Source organism: Tachyglossus aculeatus, chromosome 20, assembly GCF_015852505.1.
Source record: "Tachyglossus aculeatus isolate mTacAcu1 chromosome 20, mTacAcu1.pri, whole genome shotgun sequence".
NCBI lineage: Eukaryota > Metazoa > Chordata > Mammalia > Monotremata > Tachyglossidae > Tachyglossus > Tachyglossus aculeatus.
Genome location: NC_052085.1, coordinates 9,153,888 through 9,173,130, shown reverse-complemented (window position 1 = coordinate 9,173,130; position 19,243 = coordinate 9,153,888).

Genomic DNA, 19,243 nt, shown 5'->3' with positions numbered 1-19,243 from the left:
AAGGGAGTTTGTCTTGTCAGGAGGACTACGCCTGCAGTAACTTCGAAGGGGTAGTCATGTAATAAACTTTGAAACGAAATTCCCGATAAAGTGAAGTTATTGAAGGAGTAAAATACGGTGACAAGGAATTGAGGGTGCCAAATACGCTAAGGGAGGGTATTTGCTGTGGGTGAGGACGAGGTAAAGAAGGAGGTTTGTATCAAAATGAGTACAATTATCACTACATACTGTTAGGTGATTTAGAGTCAACAATTATTTGATTTCGGTAGAAAACGTTCTAGCTTCCCTCCTAATATTTAGCTTTCCAAGATGTATCCTTGGATCTAAGGATATTTACAATCACTTTAACATAAATTATTCTGAAACAAACGGAAAACGAACCCAATTACTACAGTGGCACAATCACAAACTCATTTCGTTTTAACTTCTGTATGACTGAAAACGAAATTTGTGGGTTTAAGACTCCCAACTTTAATTTTTGATAACCCAGACCTTCCTCGGGAGAAAATTTCCCCCCATCGCCGTTTTTTTTTTTCTAAAGCGTAAGCTGTGCCGACGGTGCTATTGGATTTGGGCGGATCGGGTTCTGCTCGGTTTGGAGAAAACGGGGAAGTGAATCGGGGGCGATGGCGTCGTAACTATGTGGGAAATAAACCCCTCTTTTTGGGTACCCCCTCCATTTCGCACCTGGGGGGGGACAAAGTAAGATTTTGTTTTCCGAACGGCCACGATGGTCAGAGTATTTTTCCGAGGCCCATTTCTAAGGTGTAAGGAGGAACTCGGCAGGTTTCATTAGAGCCCGTTAGTGGGACTCTAACATAAAGTCTGGGAATTGCCAGGGCCCCCCAAATCCTTCTCCCCCCCCTCCCTCTCCGCCGCCAACAACCCAACAGACAACGGAAAGATCACCACTGGCCTTTTCACAATATGCGATGGCGCCTGGGCGAAGCATTGTGGCTCAGTGGAAAGAGCCGAGGCTTGCGAGTCAGAGGACGTGGTTGTTCTATTCATCATCATCATCAATCGTATTTATTGAGCGCTTACTGTGTGCAGAGCACTGTACTAAGCGCTTGGGAAGTACAAGTTGGCAACATATAGAGACAGTCCCTACCCAACAATGGGCTCACAGTCTAAAAGGGGGGAGACAGAGAACAAAACCAAACATACTAACAAAATAAAATAAATAGAATAGATATGTACAAGCAAAATAAATAGAGTAATAAATATGTACAAACATATATACATATATACAGGTGCTGTGGGGAAGGGGAGGTGGTAAGATGGGGGATGGAGAGGGGGACGAGGGGGAGAGGAAGGAAGGAGCTCAGTCTGGGAAGGCCTCCTGGAGGAGGTGAGCTCTCAGTAGGGCCTTGAAGGCTCCCGGCTCCGACTTCTCTGTGCCTCAGTGACCTCGCCTGTAAAAAGGGGATTAAGACTGTGAGCACCACGTGGGATTACCTGATTACCTTGAATCTACCCTAGCGCTTAGAACAGTGCTTGGCACATAGTAAGCGCTTAACAAATACCACAACAGTAATTGTTACTCTCAGGCAACTGGTCGCGGGGGCTTGGGGTCCCAGGTCTGTTTCCGCGGGCCCGGTGCCGCAGTCCGGAGGGTCTGCTCGGAGGAGGTGCCGGCGGGGCGGGTTGGGTACCCGGGACCTTCGACTTTTGCATATCGCTTTCAAACGGGATAGGCTCTCCTACCCCCTCCTAATCCACGTGGAGAAGCCCGAGATGGAGCCCCCTCTCCGGAGCGCCATCCCCCTTGGGAAGAGCCTCTTAAGACCCTCCTCAAAGTTCGGCCTCAACCCAACACCCAGCTTCTCTCAAAGTTTTGGTGCGGGATTTGGGTTTTTTTTTCCCTTCCTCTAATCATTTGGGAGCAACAGCGTGGCTCGGTGGAAAGAGCCCGGGCTTGGGAGTCAGAGGTCATGGGTTCTAATCCCAACTCCACCACATGCCTGCTGTGTAAACCTTGGGCAAGTCACTTAACTTCTCAGCCTCAGTTACCTCATCTGTAAAATGGGGATTAAGACCGTGAGCCCCATGTGGGACAACCTGATCACCTTGTATCCCCCCAGCGTTTAGAACAGGGCTTCGCACATGTGTTTTTTTGTTGTTTGTCTCCCCCTTCTAGACTGTGAGCCCGTTATTGGGTAGGGACCGTCTCTATGTGTTGCCGACTTAGAGAAGCAGCGTGGCTCAGTGGAAAGAGCTCGGGCTTTGGAGTCAGAGGTCACGGGTTCGAATCCCAGCTCCTCCACGTGTCTGCTGTGTGACCTTGGGCAAGTCACTTAACTTCTCTGCGCCTCCGTTACCTCATCTGTAAAATGGGGATTAAGACCGTGAGCCCCACGTGGGACAACCTGATCACCTTGCATCCCCCCCAGCGCTTAGAGAAGCTGCGTGGCTCAGTGGAAAAGAGCCCGGGCTTTGGAGTCGGAGGTCGTGGGCTCAAATCCCGGCTCCGCCACTTGTCAGCTGGGTGACTTTGGGCAAGTCACTTCACTTTTCTGGGCCTCAGTTACCTCATCTGGAAAATGGGGATTAAGACTGTGAGCCCCACGTGGGACAACCTGGTCACTTTGTAACCTCCCCAGCAATTAGAACAGTGCTTTGCACATAGTAAGCGCTTAATAAATGCCATTATTATTATTATTAGAACAGTGCTTTGCACATAGTAGGCGCTTAACAAATGCCATCACTATTATTATTATTGTAGTTTCCAAGCTATTAGTACAGTGCTCTGCACACAGTAAGCGCTCAATAAGTACGATTGAATGAATGAATAAGCGCTTAACAAATGCCAACATCAAGTTCTTTCGCCCGTCGTGCTTCAAGCGCGTCTCCTGTGCACCGTTGTGGTGCAACGTGACCTTTTCTTCCCCGCCGGTGCAGCCAGTCCCGAGGCTCAGCTGCAAAATCCCCGTCCCCGTTGCCTGAATCAGACCACCTCCGGGGGAAGGGGCGGTCAGCCCTCCGCCAGCGCGGGGTCCGGGGGTGTCCAGTCGGTGCCACCGAATGAGTTGGAGCGGAGCGGACCGGGCCGCCCGCGGGGACGGGGAGGGGGGCACCGGGAGCGGGCGAGGGGCCCCGGTTCGGACCCGCCGGCAGCGCCGGAGGAAGCGAGGGCCCACGTGCGGGAGCGCTTACTGGGCGCACAGCACTGTCCTAAGCGCTTGCGAAAGTAGCAACAGCGTGGCTCGGTGGAAAAGAGCACGGGCTTTGGAGTCAGAGGCCCTGGGTTCAAATCCCGACTCCGCCACTTGTCAGCTGCGTGCCTTTGGGCAAGTCACTTCACTGGGCCTCAGTTGTAAAATGGGGGTGAAGACTGAGCCCCATGTGGGACAACCTCATCACCTTGTAACCTCCCCAGTGCTTACAACAGTGCTTTGCACACAGTGAGAGCTTAATAAATGCCATCATCATTATTATTATTACTACACTCCAGCCAGGGTGAAGGCGGAGGCCAACTCATTGGGAAGTGACCGTGCCCGGACGCCGGGGGCATCCCCAAGGGGCACCCAGACCCCCCTCCCCGTCTTACCCGAAGCGAGGGGCCCAGCAAAGGCGGGCCCTCCCCGAGCCCGGCCTACCTAGTAGGCCTTCCCAGACTGAGCCCCCCCCCTTCCTCTCCCCCTCTCCCCCGGCTCTACCTCTTTCCCCTCCCCACAGCACCTGTATATATGTTTGTACAGATTTATTACTCTATTTTACTTGTACATATTTACTATTCTATTTATTTTATTTTGATTAATATATTTTGTTTTGTTGTCTGTCTCCCCCTTATAATAATAATAATAATGATGATGACATTTGTTAAGCGCTTACTGTGTGCAAAGCACTGTTCTAAGCGCTGGGGAGGATACAAGGTGATCAGGTTGTCCCATGTGGGGCTCACAGTCTTAATCTCTATTTTACAGATGAGGTAACTGAGGCCCAGAGAAGTTAAGTGACTGAGCCCACTGTTGGGTAGGGACCGTCTCTGTATGCGCTTGTACATCCCAAGCGCTTAGTACAGTGCTCCGCACACAGTAAGCGCTCAATAAATACGATTGAATGAATGAACTTGTACTTCCCAAGCGCTTAGTACAGTGCTCTGCACACAGTAAGTGCCCAATAAATACGATTGAATGAATGAATGAACTTGTACTTCCCAAGCGCTTAGTCCAGTGCTCTACACACCGTAAGCGCTCAATAAATACGATAGAATGAATGAATGAGCTTGTACTTCCCAAGCGCTTAGTCCAGTGCTCTGCACACCGTAAGCGCTCAATAAATACGACTGAATAAGTGGCGAAGCTGGGATTTGAACCCATGACCTCTGACTCCCAAGCCCGGGCTCTTTCCATTGAGCCACAATGCTTCTAGACGATGGGCCCGTTGTTGGGTAGGGACCGTGTCTATATGTTGCCAACTTGTATTTCCCAAGCGCCTAGTATAGCGCTCTGCACACAGTAAGCAATCAATAAGTACGAAAAATATAAAAATAACGAAATAATACCTGCCGTCGCCCGGGTGCCCTGTTGGGTAGGGACTGTGTCTATATGTTGCCAAGTTGTACTTCCCAAGCGCTTAGTACAGTGCTCTGCACACGGTAAGCGCTCAATAAATACGATTGATTGATTGATTGATCCCCCAGAATGCCCCTTCCCCGGGCCAACGGCTTCCCCGGCGCCGTTGCGCAGAAGCGCCCGCCTCCAGGCACGGGGGCCGCTGCACGAGACCCGCCGGGGCCCGTGGGGTCCCGCAGGCCTCCTTCCTAAGCGAGGGAGAAATTCAACTCAGCAGTTGTTCGTCTCTGGAAAGGAAAACGGGTGCTCGGCCGCCCCGCTGCCTTTCCAGCACCGCTCCCCGCCTCGGGATCGGAAGCCACCGCCAAAGTCGGACTGCCGCAGGTAGAAGAACAACTACTACCATTACTACTACTATTACCAATACCACCTCTTAATAATAATAATTGTTGCATTTGCTAAGCGCTTGCTATGGGCAAAGCACTGTTCTAAGCGCTGGGGAGGATACGAGGTCATCAGGTTGTCCCACGTGGGGCCCACAGTCTTAATCCCCATTTTACAGATGAGGTAACAGGCACAAAGAATAATAATAATTATGATGGCATTTGTTAAGCACTTACTATGTGCAAAGCACTGTTCTAAGCGCTGGGGAGGATATGAGGTCATCAGGTTGTCCCACGTGGGGCCCACAGTCTTAATCCCCATTTTACAGGTGAGGTAACAGAGGCCCAGAGAAGTTAAGTGACTTGGCCAGTCACCCAGCTGAGAAGTGGCGGAGCTGGGCTTTGAACCCATGACCTCTGACTCCCAAGCCCGGGCTCTTTCCACTGAGCCACGCTGCTGCTTCTCTTCTGGTACTACTTCTGGCCCTAGCGCTACTAGCGCTATGACTACTACTACCACTGATCACTTACACTATTATCACTACTACCTAGCACTTGCACTGCTATTATTGCTATTACTAGTACCAGCTGTACCTATACTACTATTACATACCTTACTATAACTAGTATTACTAGTATCACCAGCACCTACACTACTATTACTAGTACCACCAGCACGTACACTACTACTACTCCTACAATTACTAGTACCACCTACACTACTATTCCCACTCCTTTTATTACTACTACTACAGCATCCATACTATTATTACTTCTACTATTACTACTACCACCTGCACCTATGCTACTATTACTACTGCTATTATTGCTATTATTACTACTACTACTGAATGTGGTATTTGTTAAGCACTTACTATGTGCCAAGCACTGTACTAAGCAGTGAGGTAGATACAGTGAGATTGGGATAGACTCAGTTCCTCTCCGCTCACAGTTTAAGGGAAAAATAAATGCAAAGAAAGAAAAGTAGATATAGGCCCACACTTCTTTTTAGTAGACATGAGCCCTTGAAAAGGCTTAAAAAAAAACCCCATAGCAAAAAGGAACTTGCATACATGTTTTAAAGAGATAGTTTTTTTTTTTTTATATAATGATTCGGCCGACAGCAGGGCCAATACAGCTAGAGGGCACAGTCGTCTCTCCCCAGTCTGTTTCTCCTAGTTCTGGAGGAGAGACTTACTCTGCCTTAGTCGCCTAGGTTGTTTCTAAACTTCTCAGACAGGGTATGACCGGCTGTTAGAGGGACGAGAGGTGGGGCGAACTTGGGGGAAACTTTTGCAAAGGGATCTGGGGCCCCTCTTTGGCCTTATTTCTAGATTGGCTCTTTCAACCTCCCTCCCCCTCCCCATCCAGTTCAATCCTGCTGTCAGTCACATGTTGGTGGAGTTTAGTCTAGGTTTCTTTCTGGCAGGAAAGAGATCAAGCGGGCCCCTCTGGATTGACCTTATTTCGTATTCTCAGTTCTCTGTCAAGACCCTTCAGTGGAAGGGAAGGCCCAGGGACTCGGGGGTGGGGTTTGAAAGCATGCTATTAGCTGCCGTGGGTCACGCTAAAGGGAACCATTCTTGCCAGTTTGCTTTGCCCCAAAACTAGTTTCTTGCTAGTAAAACTTTTCCTCACTTTTCTATTAAGTAATTACACAGTGCATTTGCATAAAATCTTTCTTTGAGCTGCTGAATACCCTCTGTAGAAGCAATGTGATCTCATTTGTACTCACAGCATCTTTGAGAGGAACAGGGGCCGTCCAGTAGTATTTTTGCAGTTTCGCTGGTTGAAAAACTGAGGCACAGAAACCTGAAGTGGCTTGACCAAATGCAGCAGAATTAGTAGCGGAGCTAGAAATGAAATCCCGCAATTCAGACCACTAGGTCACAGTGTGACAAGCAAAGCATCAGGGCTCCGTAACTAGATGCTCGAGTATTTTATCAACTTGCAGTCCATCTTGGGGGGCTTTTTCATGTTAGCAAGTGTAGCATTGGAGCGGCTATTTTACTCCTTTCAGGCCTGCTTTCACCCCTCCTAAGTTCACTCCCTCACCTATGGGGAACAGGTCAGGCTTGGGAAGACTTAAAATGAGACTGGGAGAAACTAAACCTGAAAGTATATTTACATTTCTTCTTGCCCACAATCAGGCATAGAGGCAGACTTCTTTCACTCTGCAGTAATGACAGTGCTGATTAATTAGCTACAGCATAATTTCTTGTTTCTCAAAATGGAAGCTTCTCAACTTTGTTCCTTCTTCAGGAAAATGCTCAGACTCTTTTGTGCTTGAGCACAGCTATATTTACAATTTTCATGTTAAAAAAACAATTTTATTGATTTGAAAAGATTTGACAAGATCCAACCCTTTATATTGTTCTCTTGGTCCTTTGGAAAACTACTTTTTCAGGTTGTCCCTCTGTCATAAAGTCTAGCACCACCACTGCCATCACTGTCCATGAGCTGTAGTCTATCTTTGGCATGTGGGACTCTTAAAATTATTTATGTGGCAGCTGAAACCAGTCAGCTCACCACATTTGTGATCTGAGTCACATCAGAATAAGGTCTAAAAGGGTGAAAGCTAGTTCATGACTGTAATATAGCAATGGTTTTATAATTCAAGAAGGACCAAAGCTGTGGATATTAGTATTTGCGGCCACAAACTATATATCTCTGTCTCCCCACCCGCTTCCCATCTCTCTGTTGCTAAATCTCTCCTTGGGGTTGAAATTGTCTTTGCCTTGACTCAGTACAAAACTAGATTTTTTTATTTTGTTTGTTTTGTTTTTTTTAATTTGGAAATTTGGAACAAGAGAGTTCCATCTGTTTTGGAGTTACTCAAGGGTGGAAAAAAAAATACACTTTAACCACTTTTGGGAAAAGCATTCTGCTTTCCTTTTCTTTCTGTCCTTTTTTTTTCTCACATAACTGAAGAATTGGCTGTATCTGTAAACTTTAAACTTGGCAGGATCACAGTCCTTATACAGAGAGGAAAAGCAAGCCAAATTGGAAGAAAATTGGTTAAGAATTTTTAAAGTTACAGACGTTTGAAATTACAGGGCTGAGCATGCATGCTAGGACATTTTCTACTCGATTTTTCAGACCACATCAGTCAGAGCTGCCAGAGTTAAAGACTCCACAGTGAATGCTGTGTGTTAAAAAAAAAAAATCTTAGTGAAAGGCACTGGGATTAAAGCTCTAGTTAGAGCAATATTAGTCAAGCCTGTCACATCTGTGGATTTCATGATTAATTCAACCTGGATTACTTATTAATTGGTTTAGGAAATACATTCTTGACTCAAGCCACTTGGCATATGTTAATTGAAAAGGAAATAAATTTAACATTCTAGGTAAGGATCCATTTTTCTGTATTCCTTAAGCTTCTGGCCTATAGTAGGTAAGTTTTAGGATCAAACTTGCGTAGTCTTTGCAACTACCAGATGTACCTAGTATAGTACAGTAGTCAGTTCTGCCACAACCCTGGTTTTCATTACACGATTTGAACAGAGCCTAGTGGAAGAATTAGGTAAGGTTTTTCTCATACCCTGTGTGAAGATACAACACGATCCACAAGTTGTGTTCATGGGTCCGTTAAGGTGTGATGCCAACTTATTGCCAACTTGTACTTCCCAAGCGCTTCGTACAATGCTCTGCGCACAGTAAGCGCTCAATAAATACTATTGAATGAATGATGCTGTTATGCCTCCCAGTCTCTTCCTCAGCCCTTCTGTGTGTGTGGAGAAGCAGTGTGGCCTAGTGGAAGGAGCACAGGTCTGGGAGTCTAATGTTTTTATTGTATCTTCCATAATAAGTGCTTAAGAAATACCACAGTTATTATTTCAGTGCTTGGTGTCTCTTCTTTTTGCATCTTTGTGGTATGTATTACGAATATTCAAGTACTAGTGGATATAATGATGCAGAAATAACTGAAAAATGTCAGTCACACTGGAAACATCGTCATCTTCAGCCAAATCATTAGTACCCATTGAATCAATGGTTATGACGTGATTTTTCCATAACCCATGGTTCTTCAAAAATGTAGCTACTATGTTAGAGCAGTAATAACTGCTATATGGGAAATGGTGATGGACTGAAGAAACTTTTCTTCGTTGGATGCAGGAGAGTTAAATGACTTGCCTAAGGTTAACCAACAGGCAAGGAATAAAGTTGGAATTAGAACCCACGTCCCCCAACTCCCAGGCCAGTGCTCTTTCCACTAGGCCACTCTGCTTCTACAGCAAAGAAGCATCAAAACTATAAGCTCACTGTGAGCAGAGAACATGTCTATCAACTCTGTTGACTGTACTCACCTAAGTGCTTATTACGGTGCTCTTTAAACACTAAATGTTCAGTAAATACTATTGACCGATCAAGATTTCGACTGAGGGTGTCAAACATTTGGACTGAGACCTGCATCAAGCCTGTTTAAGGTTTTTCCTCCAGCCCATAAGTAGGGAAGAAGTGTGAGGAAATAGGAGGCTGGGGACGAAGGAGAATGCACACCCAACAAGGCTGTGTGTTTTATCTCAGAATTCCCAGCCGATTTTGTGTATGTAGTATGTATGCATATTTTGCTCCCCTTCACTTGCTCCTCTCCTTAGTTCCCTTCTCTCCGGAACCCCTTCTCCACCCCCTGTTGTTCCTTCTCCTTTCTCCCCGATTCTCCTCTGTGCCCTACTTCTGATTACTTCCTGCTCCTCTTTACCTCCTCTCCCCAATTTATTCCACTTTCTCCATTCCCCAACGTCTCTTCTCAAGTTCTTTTACCTTCACCCTTTCCCAGCTCATCTTCTCAATTCATTTGACCTGTTTCCCTCCCAACTCATCTCAATTCCTTCCTCGCCACCCTCTCTTCAATTCCTTTCACCTGTACACCTCTTTCTTATTTCTTGAGCCTCTTCCAGGTACTTTTTCCTGCTCCTCTGTCTAGTTCTCTTTTCTAGTCCTTTCCCCATCACCTTCAGTTAATTTGCTTATCTCTGTTACTTTACCTCACCCAGATCTCCCTTGAAGCTCTGAAACTTCCTGCCAGCAGCAAGACAAAGATGAGTTCGGAAGCTTTACAGAGTCTGGACAAAACCCTCTTCCCTGTCTCCCCACGTGCACACTTCAAGGTGGCAGCAGTATCTGGATTCATCAGCAAATGAAGCAGGTAAATGTTTGGAAAAAAATATATGTAAGTGTAAGATACGATGGGAGTGTTTCCTTGAGATGTGGGACAGGCTGGGCCTGTTAGGGCACTGAGACAGGGGGCACATATCGCCTGTCAGAGGTACAGAAGAGGTGAAGATGGAGGACTTTGTAAAAGGGATAGTCTCTTGTGTAAGTATGCCAGACCACCTTGTATTCAGGGTCAGGGTTGCGGGTAGCATGATGGAGCCTCTAACGGTTTGGTTTGGGCTTTAGAACTCATGCACCCCTAGCTCCCCTCTCCTTCCTCACACTTCTGATGCTCTCAACCCTTTTCTAAAGTCTTTGGAGGAAAAGTATGCTGTGTGCTCAAGATACCAGACCCCAAAGTAGAAAACCCTTCAGTTGAGAGAGAGGAGAGGAGAGGAGAGGGGAAAGAGAGGAGGCTCTGGGAGGAGAGTGTAGCTACCAAGAGAGACTGCTTAAGAAAAGATGAGAGACAGTAAATACACTGTTTGAGGCTGTTGCTGCTGAAGACTGCAAAAGGAAGAACATGGAGTTTGGAGTTTCTAGAGCTACCGTCTATCTGGAAACTCCTGGCTAAATTTAAGATTAACTGAAGCAAAACCCTTTTAAGGGCTCACAAACTGTCCTCGTGTTCACATATTGAACACTGTGGTGTCTCCTTTTACATTCATTTTCCAACTGGAGCCACCGAGTGGGTTCTGCCATATAATATCCTTTTATGTGTTCCCTGAAATAAACCTGTTCCATTTTCCCCATATACCCTGCCTCAGTGTAGTTCCCCCTGCTCATATTGTACACCAGCTGAGAGTTAGTCAGAGTTGGTTTGAATTAAGGATTTATGATTTGCTAGAGGGAGCCCCGCCTTCCCTCACCCAAGGGATTTTCTTCAAGCTGGAAGTACCACATGTCATTTGAACCCTGAGAGTGAACCCGGAACTCTGCTCCCCTAAAAAAGTTCCGCACGGTGGGGTGAAGGAGGGAGGGGACCCTTATGTGTAAGGAGGCGGGTGGTCAGTCCATAACCCTGAGGTGAGGCTCTGGGGGAGCAAAGGTTAGGCCTTGAGCGTGAGGACTGTAAGATGGAGTTGAGGTAGAAGCAGCTGCCTTGTGGTGAGCTGGAGGACAGGCGCTACATGTGGGGCACTGAAGTACATGGGGAAAGGTTGCTTCAGGCAGTGTCCCGGAATGCTGGGAAGCAACAGCAGTAGGTAGGCCAGCTTGGAGAGCGGCGATCCCGGATACGGTGAGTCGTCTGAAGCCGGCAGGGACGGAGAGGGGCTATGGTCATGATAACGAGCTGTAGCTACTGATCGAAGGCAGGTCTTCACATGTACGCATTGTGCACCAGTCTCTTGCGGTCTCAGCTGTACAGAAGAATAACATCATCAGTGGTGTCATTTGCAGTGTCCAATTGGGCCTGAGAAAGATCTGGGGGCAATGGAGGGACTGACCCAGTTCTGGGTTATCTGGCGTGAAATAACTTTGAGCATTCATTGGGTGTAAGTCATCACTGCGAGAGCTTGGGGCAGCATGGTACACATTACGTGCCCATAAGGAGTTTACATTATTGTGTTCCAGAGTCCTCCTGGATTTCAAATCCCAGGTGTCCGTCATTTTGGAGAGCAGTTCCAATTCAGACTCCTACCCCACTTTGCTCTCACACCCTCATGTGAGGGAGAAGCATAGTTTGCTAAGGCATTTTGACCTCTTTGTGACAATTGCACTTAATATATGCACACAGTGGTTGCTCTATCAGTGAAGTTGGTTGAATGCTTTGGGGCTGGAGGACATCTTTTTTTTTTTTTTTAAATGCCATTTGTCCAGCACCGTTTAAAGTGTTGGGGTAGGTACAAGTTAATCAGATGAGGCACAGTCCCTATCCTACGGTGGGCGTTCACTCTCTTAATCCCCATTTTACAGATGAAGTAACCGAAGCCCAGAGAAGTGACTTGACCAAGGTCACACAGCAGGCAAGTGGTGGAGCCGGGATTAGAACCTAGGTCCTAGGCTCCCAGGCCCATGCTCTATCCAACGCTAAGCCACACTACTCCATATCTCATATCACCTCTTTCCTCCTTTGGATTTTAAAACCTTCAGTTGGAGGATTCTGAACAAAGGTGACTTGTGATAGGCATCAGCTCTTTTAAATGTGTAGTGGACATTCTAAAACTGACTAGTGCTGCTGTTCTATGGATTCTATTTTTTTTCTTTTTACCTTGAAACTCTACCCTGGTCAGTTCATGGAAAAGAGGCAACTTCAGAAAAAAAACCCAGAATAAATGCCATTTTGGAAAGCTTCAGATTTCTTTTAATACTTTAGCAGGAAACTATACTTCAAAAATTTAACGGTTGTAGTGCTGTCAGAGGAAATCAGTTAAAAACAAAGAATGTTTGCAGTTGTCATCCAAGGTGTTACTATGTAAACAGTCATTTAAACTGTCCTTATGAGCCTCATGTGGTCCCCATTATTAGCTTGAATTTCCCAAGATGCCAATGGGCTTTTTAAATAAATAGATTGGATGCAGGTTTGAATCTGTACCTATGTTGCTGGGCCTTACGGCTCTCCATGTTTGTTTCTTGTTATCTATGGGCAATTTTCTTAGTCTCTTCTCAAGGTGCAGTTTAGGTGTTGTGGTGATTCTAATACTGTACTAGGAATCAGCGTTTCTCTGAAGGTTGAATACTTCAGAACATGCTAGACTGTGAGTCCCATGTGGGGCATGTGTGTCTTACCTGATTAACTTTTATCTACCCCAGTGCTTAAAATACGTTTGACGCATAGAAGGCACTTAACATGTACCATAATAATTATAATAATGCACAGTGCACACTGCACCATGCAGTGAACCTTTAGATGTTTGTGTTGCTTTTAGTAACTTAGACTTTAAGCATGATCATTTAAAAAATGAAACAATGCCAGCAAAAGACACCAAGACAAATTAAGCCCCCCAATTTTTTCGGTTCCTGAATAGAAGTATAAATTGCTTGATTTGTTCCATTAAACATTTTCACCAGGGCACACTCCTTTTTAACCCTATGACAGTACTCCTAACCTTCATTGATATTTTTATGGCTGTTATCCCATGAATGTCAGCTTTTTCTAGAGGAATATCTCAGAACTTTTTCAGTTAATGATGGTAATATTTGTGGTACTTCAGTATTTATTGTGTGCTAAATGCTAGGGTTAATACAATACAATCAAATTAGAAACAGTCCTTATCCTGAGGTATGGGGGCAGGGGGGTGGCTCTCAGTCTAAGAGAAAGGAAGAACAAGTATTTAATCCCCATTTTATAAATGAGGAAACTGAACTCTAAAGAAGTTAAAGGATTTACCCAAGATGCCACAGAAGGTAAGTGATTGGAAGCTCCTAGAGGGTAGAAATTTTATTGTACCCTCCTAAATGCTTAGTATGGTGCTCTGAGCAAAGTAAGCACTCCATAAATATCATTGATTGAAATGACAGAGCTGGGAGTAGAACCCAGGTCTCCTGGCCATTCAAGAATCAACATCATTAATGTTATTTATTTATTTATTTATTTATTTATGGTGTTTACTGAGAACTTACGGTGTGCAGAGCACTGTTCTAAGCACTTAAGAGGGTACAGTATAACAAAATTGGTAGTTAGGTTCCCTGCCCACATCATGCATAGTGTGAAACAAAGTAGACATCAGTAACCTGTCAATCCACACACAAACAAGACTACATATGATATATTTATACACTGAATATGCTTACAGACATGAATTGGCCACAAAGTTGAAAAACTGTATTCTGTGTTAACATATCCATTTTAGCAAAATAAATCTTGTCACCATTTAGTTCTGGTAGCCTAAATGTGTTGCTTTGAGTAATGAGCACCTGTAAAATGTCACACTTTGGCTTTTTTTTTTTTAAATGTGGGTGTAAACTCAGATGGCATCTCATCAGACTCTGCCAATATGAGCTACAAGACTTTTACTTCATTCAGGCCACAAAACAGGAAAGTCCCGACTCCCATTCAGCATGAGACATTTCCTTTCTTTTATGTCCTCTCATGTCTCAGACAGACATAAGAGGAAGACTATATTTAATTTCATATTGTATTATAAATTAAGAACATAAGCAGTGCCATTATTGGGTCAGAACAAAGGTCTGTCCAGCCCAAGTATCCTGTCTCCAGCAGAGACTTAGAGGAACAGTGTGCTGGTTGCCCTCCTTGACATCCAGTCTAATGGTCAGAGATGAACCCCCTAACATCCCTAGAGTTTTTCTCTACCTCCTGAACTTTCTGTGTCTTAACTCATAGTGGGCCTCTCATGCATTCATTTTTCCAATTGCTTCTTAACTGTGTTGATATTTCCGCCTGGGTAATGGTGTAAATCGCTTGCATTTTCCAGTGGCTTGCTGAAAGTGTTCTATTTATTTGTTTTGGACAATTACTGGTTTTTACTGAGTGCTTATTTTGTGCAGAGCACTGTACTAAGCTCTTGGGAAAGTATAATAGATTAAGTAGACATGATCAAAGACACCACCTTCAAGTTTCAATGAGTGCCCCTCATCCTGGTATAGGATTTGATGAGCAACAATTCTCTATTTACCCTGCCCACATCTTTCACAAATTTCTAGACATAAACTTTGCTTTATTTTAGCCTTTGTCTTTCCAGACTGAAGAGCTGTAATCTTTTCAGCACGTTCTCATATTAAGTTGCCGCACCTCCCAGATCATCAAAGTTATCCTTTTCTGTATCTTCTACAGCCAGATGTCTTTTGAAAATAGAGACCAGAAATTCACCTTATTCCACATGAGGATGCATAATGGTTTTTAAAACCCATTTTGAGGATTGATGTACGCAGATAGAGAACCAGGACTGCAGTTTTTGGAAGGGAGAATGGTCTCTGAGGAATATCTATCTGGTTGAGGCAGAGGATACTGCCAACTTTTCTCTTGCATACATATTCTGTCTTTTGGTGAAAGACAGGGTCACAGTTGAACCTGGAGTTGATCATCTATTTATGGCTTTATCATTGGTATGCTCCAGTATTAAGTTACTGATGACTTACTGGATGTGTACTCCTGAGTCAGCTAGTATTACATATCCATTTAATATTAGTCATTATTAGGTAAAGTGATGACTGAAATTGTATTTAAGTGTGCCTTTGAGGGTTGATTTTCCAAGAGCTGGGTATGATTGACATCTACACATTTTGCCGATGAGTGATCATGTTTAGACAAGTGCATCCCCCATGAAATTAGTATTTTGCTTGACTCTAAGCATGATTGGATTGAGTCCAGGGTGACCATCAGCCTCAAATTCCCTACAACGTCTTCAAATGAAGCATAAGTAATGCCATTCTTGGCCAGACCGCTACGATACTTGGAGAACAGTGATGCTTATCCTCCACGGCATTCAACCACATAGTCGGAGATGTACCTTCTTTGACCCCTAACTTTCCCCTTTAAGATCCCACTGTGGCTTCATCTCCCTGTGAACTTCTCATGCATGAATTTAGTGAAATCCTTCTGGAACCTATTGGTATTTTGTGTCCATGCAACTCCTCCTGGCAGCAAATTCCTTGTTTACCATCCTGGGAGGCAGACTTTGAATCTTCCTCCTGGGTCTCCGATTGTTTCCTCAGCTGACCCTGGCCCTGCCATCCCAACCCTTGACTCTGTCCCAAAATATTGCATCTCAGGTTCCTCCTAGTCAGCTGCTTAGAAAGGAGTTGAAAAACGGGTCCAAAGAGGAAAGGAACCCGGGCTTTCCCGGTCCTTGGAACATGGTAAGCTCTTGACATGTATTATTATTATTATTAAGATTAAAAAAGTGAATTCCATGAGATGTCTTAAAAGCAGATTTCAAGTCCATGAGGGGTTATTATATGGAGGATGGTGATTTGCTGTATTCCAACCCTTTTGGGAACAGAATACAAGGAAATGGGCCTAAAGCTTGAACAGGAAGGATTTAGATTAGTTATAAAGATGAATTTCCTGACCATGAATTCTTTAATGACTTACCGAGATGAATTGTAGAGCAGGATTTAGCAGTAAGAAATGGTGACTGTGCCGGGTGTTCTTGGGAAAACTGGCCCTAGACAGTTCGGATTTCCAGAGTGAGATTTGGCCATGGTGCCATTGCCTTGCTGCCATGGCAGTAGCTCCCTCGAGGCTCACCAAAATGCTTCCCCCCAACCCCCCACCTGGTGGAGAGAGTGGTAGGGGGTGTGGCGTAGGCAAATGCTCTGAACTGAATATGGTGTTCCATCTCAGGGAGTGCTGCTGCCACCATCTTGAAAGTGGACATTGGCATCTCCCATGCACTGGCGTATTTGTCGAAAAGCCTTGATACAAGAGAAAGGGGTTGTCGATTCCCACTTTAGTCCCCTCTGGAGATCTTTAAATAGAGGATACGGGCTCACTTGTGTGGAATGGGTTAGGCAGAGACCTGCCTGAGGAGATCCTTTTGGTTCTATGATTCTGTGAAAAGGTGATCAGCCCAGTCTGAACTCAAGATGGTGCAGGTCACAGGCCAACCCTTGAGTCCCCTTGGAGACATTTTTTGTGTCTCCCCTGGGTGCTAGGCTTCCATCTTTTTCAGTGAGGCTCTTGGGGTGAAGGATTTTGTAGGGTGCACAGACCCTGTTAGGGAAATTCAGACATCTGGAAAGATTTAGACCGTTTTCCCCATTTCAGTATATGGGGTCGGCATTGGCCCAATTTAGTTTTTGTAGTTCATTCTCCAGTGGATAATTCCAGTTTTGGTTGGAATGTGCTTGGGGCCAGCCCAATTCCAAGGGTTCACTGAATGGCAGTGGAGGCCCATTGTTGGCTAGTTGATCACCATCTTTGAAGCCACCTCCACTGGTCCTGCCTCTGAGCCCCCACAGGAACCTTGCCTTTAGTATGGATATCAATCAGTAATATTTATTGAATGGTTTGTATAGAGCACTGTACTAAGCACTTGGGAGAGTATGATTGTGTTAGTAGACATGATTGATTACTGATCTCAGGGAGCTTACAATCTAGAGAAGCAATGTGGCTCAGTGGAAAGAGCACGGACTCTGGAGTCGGAGGTCATGGGTTCAAATCCCGGCTCTGCCAATTGTCAGCTGTGTGACTGGGCAAGTCACTTAACTTCTCTGTGCCTCAGTTACCTAATCTGTAAAATGGGGATTAAAACTGTGAACCCCCTGTGGGAAAACCTGATCACCTTGTAACCTCCCCAGTGCTTAGAACAGTGCTTTGCACATAGTAAGTGCTTAATAAATGCCATTATTATTATTATTATTAAGCTATTGATTTCGATTGTTAGTCACTAAAATCAATTACAAATAGGGTGAAACAACCATGGAGTTTAAATGTGTGTGTAAGTGTTTCCAAGGTTGGGAGAGCCAAGATAAAGGGGAATGAATACTCAAGTGATTAGGTGAACCAGCAAGGCTGGAAAGGTATTAGGGGAGGAAAAAAGAGGGGAACATGATAACAGGGGAACAAAAGGGATGAGATGATGAAGTTTTCTGCCAAGTTCCTGGCTTTCATTATCCAGGATGCATTAGAGCCCAGGATAGCAGAGTCAGTGCAACATTACAATTGAATTGAAAACAAAATCTTCCTTGATTTAAGGAGAATTTAAATTTCTAGAGAATTCTTGGACAAGTCACATAATTATTGAAATAGGATGACTGAAAATGAAGGTTTATTCAATAGAAATCACCGTTAAATTATCTGTGGAAACAAAACCTTCCTCTTTTCTTCACAGTTAAAATTAGGGGCATGCAGTTTACCCCAGTGCTTCTCCTCAACCGCTGTTTACACCCTTTTAAACTCTGCTTCTGAAAGCCTTCAAAGATGTTACTAAATAAAACAAGTGCTATTTTTCTGTAGCCTCAGATTAATGAAAATTCTGTATTCTTTCCTTCTGTCATTTCCTTTACTACTCACCTCTTGAACTTCTTTAAAAAAGCGACTGGAATAGGAGAAAGTCCTAACAGGCAAAGGAAGATTCCTGTTGGGTCTTTGTGCTTCCTGTCTCTGGACTCAATCAGTTGATCAATTTTCTAGTAGTTACTGAATGCTTACTATGTGCAGAGCACTGTAGTAAGCACCCTTAATACCACCTGAAATATCTTTTTTTTCCTTCTCCACAGAACGAGGAATAAGCCTTGCCCTATCAAACCCCAAATTCTCCTTGAGACTTTTTAGAAACCTGTGGTTTAGACAGAAGACCTTGGTAAAAAGGCTTTCATGTTCTGGGTCCTCGCAGGACATTTTAAGTAACTGAACCAGACTCATACCAAAAGAGTATTAGTATAGTCCCCATCTTATAAAGAGGATTTAAGATGGAGAGTTTACCAAGTGAAGAAATACAGTACAAGCGAGGAAACCAGAGGGGCCTCAATCTTGCAGGGCCTGTGTAACAGGTAACTTCCACTTGAGTCAATGGCAGCTTTGTGTGGGCAACAATAGCAACTTTAGGCATAGAATCACTTAAATTTCTGAATGCTTCATACTCCTCTTCCCTGCACCCACAATCAGAAAAGGTCACATGCTCCAGAATTTCTTTTAAGTTCTTAAACTGGGGACAGGTTACCACCAAATTCCCAATTTCTTTTCTTTTTAAAGGTAGAAAATAGCAGATCGATCCATTTTATGGGTGCAACTCCAAGGTCTACACACACGAACATCTGTGTGGTCAAGAGAGTGTGCGTGTTCAGAACTCTGTTGGCCTAATAAAAGGTATCAGACCACAGTACGTGCTTTGTTTGCCCTCCTTGGCTGGACCTGGTGGACTTGAAGTTTTCAATTTTTATCATAAAAAAAACTGTGAAAGCTAAGTGTTTACTTACTGCTGAGGACTTGATTCCATCTTAAGGACCCTGAATAAAGCTTGTATACAGATTTGAGACCTGCCAGTTGTGAAGGGCTCACACAGTGCAAGATACGAAAATGTGAAATTTCCCACTGCCTGGGATTTTCTTTTAATATGTAGAGTTAATTTTTTTAAAACCCAAACTACAAAATTCTTCATAGAATCATTCCATGTGTTTAATAGGAGAAATCTGTATGAATGTTCCTGCCAAATAAGAGATGATGTGGTGTAGGTTTCTGTTCTTTGCTTATTCTGTGATGGTCTTTAGCATGTACACATTACCATGTCAATGGAAGGAATTTAGAGTCTCAGCCCCCTCACTTCCCGCCCAGCCAAGGCA